Source organism: Jaculus jaculus, chromosome 1 (genome assembly GCF_020740685.1).
Source record: "Jaculus jaculus isolate mJacJac1 chromosome 1, mJacJac1.mat.Y.cur, whole genome shotgun sequence".
NCBI classification, from domain to species: domain Eukaryota; kingdom Metazoa; phylum Chordata; class Mammalia; order Rodentia; family Dipodidae; genus Jaculus; species Jaculus jaculus.
This window is the reverse complement of record NC_059102.1, coordinates 292,202,639-292,216,573: the sequence shown is the minus strand read 5'-3', so window position 1 is coordinate 292,216,573 and position 13,935 is coordinate 292,202,639. Positions and strand designations below refer to the sequence as shown.

The 13,935-nt window shown below is 42.0% G+C and overlaps 1 pseudogene; it reads right to left on the bottom strand.

Annotated features, from left to right (window-relative positions):
* Positions 1–10,769: 10,769 nt before the first annotated feature.
* Positions 10,770–11,893, bottom strand: LOC101606087 (annotated as a pseudogene).
* Positions 11,894–13,935: the final 2,042 nt, after the last annotated feature.

The window sequence follows — 13,935 nt, the reverse complement described above, 5'->3', positions numbered from 1 at the left end:
GTCTGTCCTTTTCTCTTTATCTCCCTTTCTGGTCCCCTTTTCTTTTTTCTTGGCTTCCTGATTATCATAAACAGAAGTTGCCACTGGGAGCAACTGTTTTAAGCTCTTATGTGGTTTGGCTACCAATTTTTATAATTTCTTACAAATATCAGGTGTTAACTGAGTTAAAATTTTATCTCTGAGAAGAATTTCCTCTTTCAAGGTATCAGGAGTTACATTAGTATGTTTTCTAATTGTCTCCTTAAGTCTCTGGAGAGAAGTAATGGGCAAGGCCTGTTCTCCCTGTGTAAGCTAAATGAGCCCAGTTTTTTTGAAGACAGGTTAGTAGGAGAGACTTTTGGGGCATCTTGGAAGCTGATTGTCTCACCTGAAACAAAGCAGGGGAAAGTGAAAGAAGAATCTAGAGTTAGGTTATATCCCATCTTGTCTTGAATTATCTTGTTGAAAAGGGGAGGGCATCCCTCCAGCTGGATTTGGGAGAAGAAATAAGGATTTTTTTAAATTTTTCCCTGAGATATGGTTTTACAGGCTGACCTGAAATTCACTATGTAGTCTCAGGGTGGCCTCTATCTCACAGTGACTTTCGTACCTCAGTTTCCTGAGTGTTGGGGTCAAAGGCGTGCACCACCATGCCCTGTTAAAATTAGGATTTTTATTCTCCTTTCTAAAGGAGTCCTAACCCAAATTTTCCTATTTTCTCCCCATCCAAAATGGGACACAGAGCATGGTCTATGTGCCTCTTGGAGCAAGGAAGGTCCAAGCTAGGCTATCCATGCTCACCCCACAAGGCCACCTTCCAAGCTCCGGTTTCTCCGGACTTTTCCCCAGGCCCTTGCATGTACCTTACATTATGGCATACAAGGAGTGCCACTGGCCATTCTAAGCCCAAGGATGCACAGTTTTAATCCCAACACTTGAGGAAGGAGGATTAGTATGAACTCAAGGTCTGCCCGGGGCTACAGGGTGAGTTCCAGGTCATCCTGGACCACAGTGAGAACCTGCCTTAAAACACCAAAAATAAAAAAACAAAAACAAAACAAAACAAAACAAAAAAACAGAAAAAAAAGAAAAGAAAAAAGGAAATAATATCAAAGAGACACCTGTAATTCCATGTTCATTGTAGTATTATTCACAATAGCAAAGATATCAGAGCAATCTACATGTTTATGAACACATCAATAAAGAAAATGTGGCAGATATATCTCCAGTGTGATGCTACCTGAACAGGCTTAAAAAAACAAGGCGAGGGGGCTGGAGAGATGGCTTAGTGGTTAAGCGCTTGCCTGTGAAGCCTAAGGACCCCGGTTCTAGGCTCGGTTCCCCAGGTCCCACGTTAGCCAGATGCACAAGGGGGCGCACGTGTCTGGAGTTCGTTTACAGAGGCTGGAAGCCCTGGCGCGCCCATTCTCTCTCTCTCCCTCTATCTGTCTTTCTCTCTCTGTCTGTCGCTCTCAAATAAATAAATAATTAATTAAAAAAAAAACAAGGTGAGGAAATCTCTTCATCTATAACATAGATGAACTTGAAAGATATCATGGCTTATTAATTTCTAATCAATATGTGGAATTTGTATGACTGACAAACTTGGCTTGAATTTTAGGCTTGTGCTATACTTACAAGGAAGGTTGAAAATCTGGCATATTTGTTTTTTCCAATACTCTACCTCTAAGGTGATGGATTCCTTACACTTAGGAAAGTTGTTTAGGTGCTGAGTTACTGAAAGGAGTGACTGATGTCCACCACAATACCTATAATTCCAGGCTGTGGATAGAGTTCAATCAATGAAGTGCTTGCCTTGCAAGCATGAAGACCTGAGTTCAATCACCAATACCTACATAAAAATAGTAGGTATAGTGGTAACATGACTGTAATCCTGTGTTGGGGAGGCAGAGATAAGAGGATTCTTGGTGCTCATGGGCCAGCTAATCTAGTTTAATCTGAGTATCAGACCAATGACAAACCCTGTCTCAAAGGAGAGGATGATGTTCCTGAGAAGACACCCAAGTTGTCCTTTGACCGCTGATTTTGACCTCCATCTGGACACATGTTCCTTGGTTGGCTGGTTTGCGTTGGTATCCTTGACTGACAGTCCTTTAAGGAAAGTTACAGGTATCCAAACATTCTGTCATCAGAGAAAGGGGACAAGAAAAGAAGGAGATGGTGACAGGCCACCAAATAGTAGACAGAGCTTATGGCCACAGCTGGACAGGTGAATATAGTTAAATCTCAGCTCTACCGTTTGGTAGTTTGCAAAGTCAGTTTTTTTTTTTTAATATTTTTTGTTCATTATTTATTTATTTATTTGAGAGCGACAGACACAGAGAGAAAGACAGATAGAGGGAGAGAGATAGAATGGGTGCGCCAGGGCTTCCAGCCTCTGCAAACGAACTCCAGACGCGTGCGCCCCCTTGTGCATCTGGCTAACGTGGGACCTGGGGAACCGAGCCTCGAACCGGGGTCCTTAGGCTTCACAGGCAAGCGCTTAACCGCTAAGCCATCTCTCCAGCCCCAAAGTCAGTTTTAATCAAAGTTAAGCATATAGGATCTGCCCAGGTTCTGCCAAACACTGCCCATGTGATTTTGTTTCAGTTCCTCAGTTGTAAAATGGTTGTAAGAATAATAACCATTTGATAGAATTGCTGTGATTAATAGGAGAGGGATAACTAATGAATTTGGTATAGTGTCAAGCATACAATAGTAGCCATTGTTATTACTATCTTAATACAATTCAAGCACACAAGGAACTTAAATTTACTTTCATGTAACTGATCAAAATCTTACTTTTGCTAATGGTGTTGCAGAAATAGCAAGGGAGACTAATAATGCTGGGGAAAGATAACTAAAATAATGTTTTGAGGGCATAAATTTAATTATTCTGCCTTTTATTTTTTCAAGATTGTTTTTTATTGAGAACTTTAATGTATGAACATACATTTTGTTCCTGTCCCTTTATTCTTTTTTTTTTTTCTACTCTCTCACCCCCTTTTCAAGGTAGGCCTTCCTCTGTTTTGTTGTCTCATTCCTGTTGTCCTCCTCTGACCTCCAGGTTGAAATGTTGATGGGCTCAGAACCATGCTGGCCTTGTGGGAATAGCAGGAGCCACTACTGGTCATGAGTGCACCAGTCCATTCATGTCAGAAGGACAGTGCCCAATGTACACCCAGGCACCCTGTGACTCTTATGTGACTCTTATGTGCTTTCTATTTTTTTTTTTTTTAAATTTCAGGGAGAGTGAGAGCAAGCAAGTGAGTGAGAGAGAGAGAGAGAGAGAGAGAGAGAGAGAGAGAGAGAGAGAGAGAAAGAGAGAGAGAGGGAGGGAGAGAATTGGCATGCCAGGGCCTCAACCACTGCAATCAAATGCCAGAATCTTGTGCCACCTAGTGGGCACATGTGACCTTGCACTTGCCGTACCTGTGCATCTGGCTTAAGTGGGATCTGGAGAGTAGAACATGGATCCTTAGGCTTCACAGGCAAGCACTTTAACCACTAAGCCATCTCTCCAGCCCTTTTACGTTCTTTCTATTCTCCCTTCCACAATGTTCCTTGAGCCTCAGAGGGTGTAGAAGAAATCTCCTTTAGTGTTGAACTCAAGACAGCCTCTTATTTTCTATTTTGGTGAGTTTTGAGTCTCCTTGATATCTATGTCCATGTCTGTAGGGATGGTTCTCTAGCAAGCAGTGGAGAGCAAGACTCATATTCTTTCTGTGGCTGCTTTTGCAATGTTCTCTTAGCCCTGGGTGTGTTAAGAGATGACTCATCCAGTGCTAAGCCCTAGGCTTTCTCTTTTTGTCATTTTGATGAATTTCAGGTCGCCCTGGTATTTGCAGCTATCTGTTAAAAAAAAAAGCATTTTCTAACCAAAAGTGAGAATAGCATTAATCAAAAGGCTTAAACATAGACACTTAGAAGGCCTTTTGATGGACAAAATGTTTCCATTTAGGCAAAAAAGAGTGGAACCTTCTCTCTGGGGCCAATGACCTTCAATGCCCCAGGCGTTTGACTCAATTCTCAGTGTCTGGCATGAATTCCCACACACTAAGTGGGCCTCATATCCAATCAGAGAACAGTTAATTACCCCCATAACTTATGTACCACTGCTGCACTGGTGTGTATATCTTGCTTGGCTAGTTGATTTTGTAGCTTTCAGGAGCCATTGCTTGTTCAGACCGCAAATGACTTTTCTCCCCCAATAGCTCTAATAGAGCTTGCTGTCGGTATGGCAGCTATCTGGTCGGGAGATGTTTCCATCTCAATTCCAGCTGGATTTCTCAATGCCTTGAGACTGAAGCCTTTAGTGTCTATAGCAATACGGCATTGCCATCTACAAAATTCAAACTTATAATGAAACTACTTCTCCCATTTCACTGGGGACACGTCCCTACCATTTCTTCTTCTCATATTAAACAGAATGCACAGAGAAAAATGTTGAACATTTTGGTGATAGGACAGGGCTTGAAGGCTATTGTCTGTCTTCTCAAGTGTCTAACTAGTGTGGCTGGCTAGGTCTTGTTCTGGTGCTCTGCTGGTGGACCTTGAAGTATGGCTAGTTTTGCCTTGTTTTTGGCATGGAACTAGTATCTTCTCTGAAGACTCTGTCTGCATTCTGCCCCCATCTCTGGATGCAGAATCTCTGCTCACTATGGTTCTTGATCCTGCTTTAGGCTACTTCACCATCTTCTTGTGATGTCCAGAATGTCCGTCTCATGGTGTGAGGCACTACTCTTGGCCATTACTACGCTAATCAATTCTGTACCATTTTGAAGATGGCCTGCCAGGTCTAGTCTTCATTAAGGAGTGCATTACCTTAGGCTATTCTCTTGAGGAACAAGTCCCTGTGTACATGGATTCCTCTCGAACTCTTTGGAAATTTCTCTTCCCACTTGTACTCAACTTGGTGCTTTGATCCTAGGAGAACAGCCAGGGTACTTGAGACTAAATTTCTCTTTCTTATCTCATTCTGCTATCTTGTCTTCAGCCTTCCTAGTGACTGAAGAAATTTCCCCCTCTTTCTTGAATTGGGAGCTGTATCATATGTTGGCTTTATTTCCATGATTTATCTTTGAGGTTCCAGTTCTCTGTACAAGGATAGCCTTTTTGTTTGGAAATTTTCATTTCTTCTCAACAAAACTTGTTTATCAGAACTAAAACTGGGCTGTAGATCTGAAACCCAGCTTTTAGGAGGTAGAGGCAGGAGGATTGAGAGTTCTAGGCCTGGGCTAGTAATATTCTGTCTCAAAATCAACAAAAACAAAAATAAACAACAAACCAAATAAAAACCAACATAACAAAATTGAAAATGGAACTAACAAATATTAAATTCAAGTTAAAACTGAACAATAACAACTTTGGCCTTTATTCATGTCTGAAAAGTGATAAATGCTCTTGGATTTACTGGGTAGGGAGTAGCAAGGCAAATACACCAGTTACACATGTACTTAAAATAGTGCCTCTGTTCTGCCAGATATGTTTTAGACACTTGATAAGTGCTATTACTTTATGTAAATATACCTGCTTAAGTGAAACCAATAACTTGTTTAACTTTACACATAAGCATTAGAATTGCTTGGCAATATAGACTTACATCAATCATTTATTTAGTCAAAATTATATATATTACATATTGATACTATATTTATCTTACTATGTGCTATAAATTACTTGAGTGTTTCTATAACATCTTTGTGTGCCCTTGTTTTTAATGCTGAATTTTTTTTTTTTTTTTTTACAAAGCAGCTCAGGTTCTCCAGTAAATAAATTAACTATAGCCCAAGATGGTCTAAGTGCATACAAAAAACCCACCTGTTAACAAGCAGTAACTTTTCAATATAGTATCCCAGTTCCACAGGCTAATCTGCTTCTTCTGTCCCTCTACCCCTCTGCACCACTGCCTAGAAGCAAAGGGAGTGATCAAGCTGTGGGGTGAAGATAGCACTGAACATCTTCTTTGGTTGACCAGACCCAGGTCAGCACTATTGGCAGGTTTATTGCCCACCCTTGGTTTCCTTCTTCTTCTTTCTCAATATGGCCATAAAATCTGACATTGGCAATGGCAGTAGAGACAGGGTCAGTGGTGGTTATACAAGGTCAGCAGGAAATGCTACTTAGCTCATTTATTTGTGTAGGATTGGTGTTTATTACTGGGAAAAATGTATTCTATGATCCTTTCCTATATATATTTATTTATTTTTGTGAGATCAAGAGCAAGAGATAGAGAAAGAGAGAATTGGCACTCCAGGACCTTAGCCACTAAAATTGAACTCCAGATGCTTGCACCATCTAGTGGGCATATGTGACCTTGCACTTGCCTCACCTGTGTGCATCTGGCTTACTGGGATCTGGAGAGAGATCCAACATGGGTCTTAGGCTTCCCGGAGAAGTGCCTTAACCACTAAGTCATATTTCCAGAGTATTTTTTTTTTATGGGAGAGGGGAGAGAGTTGGTGTGCCAGGGCTTCTAGCCATTGCAGTTGAACTCCAGACACATGTGCCACCTTGTGTGCACACTCCACCTTGTGTGCATGCGTCACTGTGCATTGCCTTGTTTACATGAATCACCTTGTGACCCTGGCTTACATGGACTCTGGGAAGTAGAACCAGGATCCTTAGACTTTGCAGGCAAGCACCTTAGGTGCTAAGCCATCTCTTTAGTCCTTTTTCAATATTTTATTTACTTATTTATTTGAGAGAAAGAGAGACAGAGAGGCAGAGAATGGGCTTGCCAGGGCCTCTAGCCACTGCAAATGAACTCCAGATGCATGCACCACCTTGTGCATCTGGCTTACATGGGTACTGGGGAATCAAACCTGGGTCCTTAGGCTTTGCAGTCAAGCACATTAACTGCTAAGCCATCTGTCCAGCCCTATTCTAAAACTTTTTGACCTTTCATTTTCAATTTTTATGTAAGTCATAGTTAGTTTTTAAGCAGTCGGTAATATATCATTAAGAAAACTTGGTAATTCAGGCTGGAGAGATGGCTTAGCGGTTAAGAGCTTGCCTGTGAAGCCTAAGGACCTCGGTTCGAGGCTCGGTTCCCCAGGTCCCACGTTAGCCAGATGCACAAGGGGGTGCATGCGTCTGGAGTTCATTTGCAGAGGCTGGAAGCCCTGGCGCACCCATTCTATCTCTCTCCCTCTATCTGTCTTTCTCTCTGTGTCTGTCGCTCTCAAATAAATAAATAAAAAATGAACAAAAAATATATATAAAAAAGAAAACTTGGTAATTAAATTATTTTCTTTTGAAAAATTGGAAGAAAAAAGAATGTGGAAAAAAAATTAAAAACCAGACAATTGATTAGTAATTAATTGGTTATACTGTATGAATTCTGTGTAGGTCATCTGTACCTGTTAGTAAGATAATATGTAAGACTCATATAAACTTATATAGTTTAATCTTGCTAGTTCTGACATGATAAAAATATAACCAGTTTTCTAGAGATTATGTAACTGTTTGGGCATGCATGTGAGAGGTTTTAAGTTTTTTCTATGCTGAAAATGCAACTTTTTTTTTCTTTCTTCTTCTTCTTTTTTTTTTTTTTTTTTTTTGTTTTTTGAGGTAGGGTCTCACTCTAGCCCAGGCTGATCTGGAATTCACTATGGAGTCTCCGGGTGGCCTTGAACTCACGGCAATCCTCCTACCTCTGCCTCCCGAGTGCTGGGATTAAAGGCGTGCGCCACCACGCCTGGCACAACTTTTCTTTTTAATGTGCAAAAGCTTTTAGAAAGACACCAGTAGGTATGTCGAGATAAAACTGAAGAGGCTTGCCCATGCAGCAAAATGTCATATTTAACCAGATTGGCTTGTAAATGCAAAATCTTTTTCTTATAATTCTTTTCAGCTTATCGAGTATACTTTCCTCTATGTGACAAGAAGACTCATATAAGCCACTCACTGGTTGTGATGATTCCATTGCATTGACTACCTGAGAGGGATGGGAAATGGTCCAAGTTATCTACTTTAGGGACTGAAGCCCTAAAATTCCTGAGAGATTCAGATACTTTCAAGACAGGGCATATTTCTTTATTGTTCATATAAAATATTTGAAAATGCTAGATTTTTATTTATTAACATGGAAATGCAAAGATCTTTATAGTCTGATGAGTTCTGACAAATGTATGTTCCTATGTGACCTATATGCCAGTAAGAGATAGAAACTTCTCAATGACCTATAGTTTCCTTATGGGTCTTTGCAGTTAATCTCTTCTATACCTTCCAATCAGTATTCTGATTTCTATTACTGTAATTTAGTTTATCCCATTCTTGATTTTTTTCTGTCTTTTCTTATTGTTTTTGAGACAAGATACTATGTATCTCAGGCTGGCCTCAAACTCACTATGTAGCTGAGTCTGTCCTTGAACTCCTGGTCCTCCTGCCTCTATCTCCCTAGTGCTTGGATTACAGGCCTGTGTCATCCCTCCTGTGTACGTTCTAAAATTTTCTGTAAGTGTAATGTTTTCTTGTGTTTGGATTATTTTTCTTGATAAGGTGTTTTGTGACTGTCGAGGTTCTTTTATACTCTTATAGGGCTCATTAGTTCATTCTTTCTGATGTTATGAAGTACCTTTCTGGGTATCATATGTTCATAACCATCTTCTTATTAGTGGGCATTTTAGTTGTCTTATGTTTTTATCTATTATGAATGAAGTTGCTATGAATACTCACAAAACATTTGTACATTTCCAGATGGTGTCACCTTACAAAGCATTATTTTTCTTTAATTATTTTATTTTCATTACGCCTACATAGTGAAGGAATTCTATAACATCTTGATTTGAAAAGATGAAGATTCACTGTACTGAAAACTATTGTCTGGGGACCAGAAAAAGATACGTTTTGTCTGTGTGAAGTTAGATGCATGCCTTAGCTGGAAGTAAACAAAGATGACATTAGTCCTGACTGACGGCACTTGGACTTTTACACTGGGTGTGTACCCCTGGTTATCTGCTCTCACCTCTCACTTCTAGGAAGACCAAGGGTTTGAAAGAATCTGAGATGCCAGTGACTCTCTTGCAGACATTCTATTTATTATGGGATTGGCATTTAAACACTGGACTCCTGTTACTAGTCCAACGTGATTTATTACTCAATTATAATGAATGTAGAAAGCATTCTGTACATGATTCCAACAAAAAGAGATACAGTAGGGCTGGAGGGTTGGCTTAACGGTTAAGGCATTTGCCTGCAAAGCCAAAGGACCCTGGTTTGATTCCCCAGGACCCACGTTAGCCAGATGCACAAGGAGGCATACTCGTCTGAAGTTCATTTGCAGTGGCTGGAGGTCTTGGCATGCCCATACTCTCTCTATCTCCCCCTCTTTCTCTGTCAAATTAATTAATTAATTAATAAAAAGAGATACAGCTATGTGAGGATGGGGAGGACACTCAGGCACCCCAATCTTGCCTTCTAGCGATGTGAGGATGGGGAGAACACTCAGGTAATCCAATCACATGTTTTAGCAATGTGAGGATGGAGAAAAGGCTCAGGTAATCCAATCTCATGTTTTACTAATGTGAGGATGACAACACTCAGGTAATCCAATCTCATGTTTTAGCAATGTGAGGATGAGGAGAACACTCAGGTAATCCAATCACATGTTTTACTAATGTGAGGATGGAGAAAACGCTCAGGTAACCCAATCTCATGTTTTATTAATGTAAGGAAGGAGAAAACGCTCAGGTAACCCAATCTCATGTTTTACTAATGTGAGGATGGAGAAAATGCTCAGGTAACCCAATCTCATGTTTTATTAATGTGAAGATGACAACACTCAGGTAATCCAGTCTTGTGTTTTAGCAATGTGAGGACGAGGAGAACACTCAGGTAATCCGATCTCATGTTTTAGCAATGTGAGGATGGAGCAAATGTTCAGGTAATCCAATCTCGTGTTTTAGCAATGTGAGGATGAGGAGAACACTCAGGTAATCCAATCACATGTTTTAGCAATGTGAGGATGGAGAAAACACTCAGGTAATCCAATCTCATGTTTTACTAATGTGAGGATGAGAACACTCAGGTAACCCAATCTTGTGTTTTAGCAATGTGAGGACGGGGAGAATGCTGCCAATCCAATCTTGTATTTCCTCTTCTGTGAAACGAAGGCATCCTACTTGAGATTGTAAAGATGATAGGAGTTGCTCTTCCATGTCTAGCATGTTTCCTTGTATTCGGTAAGCATCCGATGTACCTACATGTCTTTCTTGTCCCTTACTCTGTCACTCAGTTTTTTTTGTCAGTACAGACTCATATTTTCTATCAACATTGAAATCAAAGGTATATATTAGGAATTGAACCATTGTTTTCTTCTTTCTGAAATGTGACACACATGTTTTTCCATTGCTAACCGTCTACCCAAGCTGACGGGTGATGGCACAGCTGTTCTCTGCCCACCTGAGCTGAGCCCGTCAGTGGAGCAGTGTTTTGGCAGGGGAGAGTCTGGTAGGGGAAGGACTTGCACAGTCCCCACTAACCCTGAAAAAACGTAGCTCTCTGGCTTATACGGGAAGGACTTTAAGCAAATGTGCAGAGACACACTTACCACGCTATCATAGCAAGATAGCTTTTGGTCTATTTCCAGTGTTACAGCCAGTTTTCACTGATCCCCTTGGAAGAGAAGCACCCTCACATAGGAAGCATTTTTGTACTCACAGCCCTAGCTATAATATTTTGATCTTTGAGTGTGTAATTATGGACGTTCCAAGATCATATCCTCTAGGTTTCCCTGGGTTTTCACCTATAAAAACAGTTGTTCTGAAAATAACGCTTAAAAGAGACTTCTAGAAACAGTGGGACCCAACAGGACTAGCAGAACACAGGGTTGTAAGGACTGCAAACGTATCCTGGGCCTTCATTTCCACAAGCAGATTTTAGATAGAAGACTTCTCTCAGTTCATTCCTACAGCCAAGCCAAGCTGTGATCATAGGAGTTTCAGAAACTAGGACAGGAAGCTGGTTCCAGTAACACCTTAGATAAATACTTCCAAACAAAAACCCTATTGAAGCTGAGGCCTGAAACCGACCCATGTACAGAAAAGCTATGGTGTACACAAAGACTCATACACAGTCTGTTGCGACAAAGCGCTCATGGTGCTGGGTTATCCGTGTTGACACATCACCATGTTCACTGGGGGAAGGGCCCCCCACTGAAATGGCCAACACAGGCCTGCTCCAGAGGAGTCTGACTCAGAAGCCCTGAGAGATATGCCTGCACAGGGAGCTAAGATGATGGACTATGAGGCATTTCAGGAGAAAAGAGTGAGGAGGGTTGGTCACGGTGTGGGTGACCCATCAATACTTATGTGAAGGAAGCAGTGTGGCACAGTCGGTCTTTCCAAGATGCATCTGCTGCTGTCATGAGCCCGTGTCTCTGAGTGTGCTGAGTGGTGACGTCAGAATGATCCCCCCCTGTTGTTCTGAGGTGGACCTAGGGCTACTGGTTGTTGTGGGACGTGGCTGTAGAAGATAACTTAGACCACCACTTAAATCCAGCCCACGGCCTTCCTTTCCTGCTCTGTAGTCCAGAAACATTTCCTTGAAAGCCAGAATGCCTGTGAATGGGTGCAGCATGTCAAATATGTCAGCAGCCACTTCATCCTTATGGTGCTGCAGTGACCTGGTGAAGGCTGCCATGTTGAGTGCAAGCCAGGGTCCACTCCAGCAGCTCCTCCTCCATGTGCTTCGCAACCAGAGAAATGTATTCATTAGTAATGGATGTGTAGGTGAGTTTATTTTCATCTGTGTCTTCAAACTCCTGGTGGTACTTGTCCGTGAAGCTTCTCTACAATAACTAGAACTCATCATCCATGGTGATGTCCTCTACACATCTAGTGACAGCATCAGATTTTGCATCAGAGGCAGAGGAGAAGGACACCATGAAACTTTCTTTTTCTAGGGTGTCCATGGCCACATGCCACAGCCACCTGGGTTCAGCTTGCATCCAGGGCACAGAGGAAGGAGGCCGTTCACAGCCATCACGGTCAGCACCAGATCCTGGCTGGGGCCACTCTGCAGGAGCCCTCAAACAGCTTTTTTTTTTTTTTAAAAAAAAAAACAAAAAAACAACTCTCTCCTGCTCAAGGGAACCGAGAACAGCTACTTCCTGTCTGGGCAGTGTCTTCAGTGACATCATGATACACTTCCTCTGACCCGCGCAGCCCTGGTTAGGCCACTTTGTTTGAAGTTGTGCTTTACTGGGACATTTGCACATTTCTCCCAAATCCTTCACTTGTTGACTGTCCCACTTCCCTACTGGTTAGACAAGGTTCAGGGATTGTTACTCCATTTGCCAGAAGTAAAGACAGCCAACCAGGTGGGGGTTAGAACCGTCCCTGTGCTGCGGTTCTGAGCGTGTGTGGAGACAGAAGCTCTGCGACACAGTCTTTGGCCACCAAAGCAGTGGTGGGGAAGAAGGTTTCTGGGGTATCGGTCTACACGTATAACATGCTTCCTTGGCGGAGGAGCCGGGGTTTCCCCTGCCCTCCTTCCTGAGGAATGCACGTGAGTTTGAGGGAGGTAGTTAAAAACACGGTCTTTTATTGATTTTGTGTATAAGGAAAGTGAATATCCCACACTACTTTGTTTTGTTGTTGTTCTTGAGATATGGTTTCACGTAGCCCAGGCTGGTTTTGAACTCACTATGTAACTGAGGCTGGCCTTGAACTCCTGATCCTCCTGTGTCCACCTCCAAAGTGCTGAGATGACAGGTGTGTCTCGTTAGTCCTTGTTTTTTGTTTGTTTTTTCGAGATAGGGACTCACTCTAGCCCAGGCTGACCTGGAATTCACTCTGTAGTCTCAGGGTGGCCTTGAACTCAGGGTGATCCTCCTACCTCTGTCTCCCGAGTGCTGGGATTAAAGGTGTGCGCCACCACGCCCAGGCCTTTTTTTTTTTAAGCAACAGATTACTTGTTTCCTCTCTCTCCATGCTGATTGAGGTTGACCGCCAGGTGCTGCTTTGGAAAGGTGGATAAGTGTCTGTGTGACAAGGCAGGTTTGTGATTCTGACGTTGCTTCGAGCTTTAGTAGAGCATGTTTTCCTCACAGCATGCTGCAAGAATCATTCTGGTGATGAAGGACTATGTCAGGCCTGAGAGACTTGGGGGTGTGGATTGAAGTGGATTCCCCTTCCTAAATATGGTTAAGTCTTTACCTTTGGTATATGTGAATATAATATTTAGAAATAGTGGTTTTTCAGGAGTTATCAAGATAAGGTTACCGCTAAATTATAATGAACCTTAACCCAGTGACTAATGCCCATGTAGGAAGAGAGAATTTTGGAGGTAGATGCCAGCAGGGAAAGGATATACGTGGTGACGGAGTAGAGATTCGATCTATGCATCTACAAGCCCAAGCACTAAGACCAGCCAGCATATGTCAGCATATGTAAGAAGCTACAAGAGAGGCATGGGACAGGCCCACATCCCTCCAGGAGGAATCAACCATGCTTACATCTTGATTTTTAACTTTTGCCTCCCAGAATTCTGAGGCAGTAAGTTCATGCTGCTTTAAGCCATCCAGTTTAAGGAAATTTAGAGCAGCTCAAGGAAATTAATATAACCAACAACCTCCAACTGCTAGAAATGAATGTTCCTGACCTACATTCAGAGTGCTTTGTCCCCTCTGCGTAGTGGGGCATGTCTCTCCAGGCATGTGCTGGGGGCTGAGGGTGGTGGGGTTCCTCCCAGCTTCTCCCCATGAGTTTACTCCCCCTCCCCCAAGGCATTTGCTTTTTAGTTTACTGCAGACTCTGTCAACCAGCAACTGCTTCAATGCTGCTATGGAAGTGACCTCAAACCTAGACTGGAACCCAGCAAAGCTTTTAGAAAATAGTTCTTGACTCTCTTTAGCTGATAAAATTTTAATTTGTAATTTTCATGTCAGGATGATTATCAGGAAATTGTTTTAAAAAATCATTATTCAACAATCTCATGACAGTGTAATTTTAT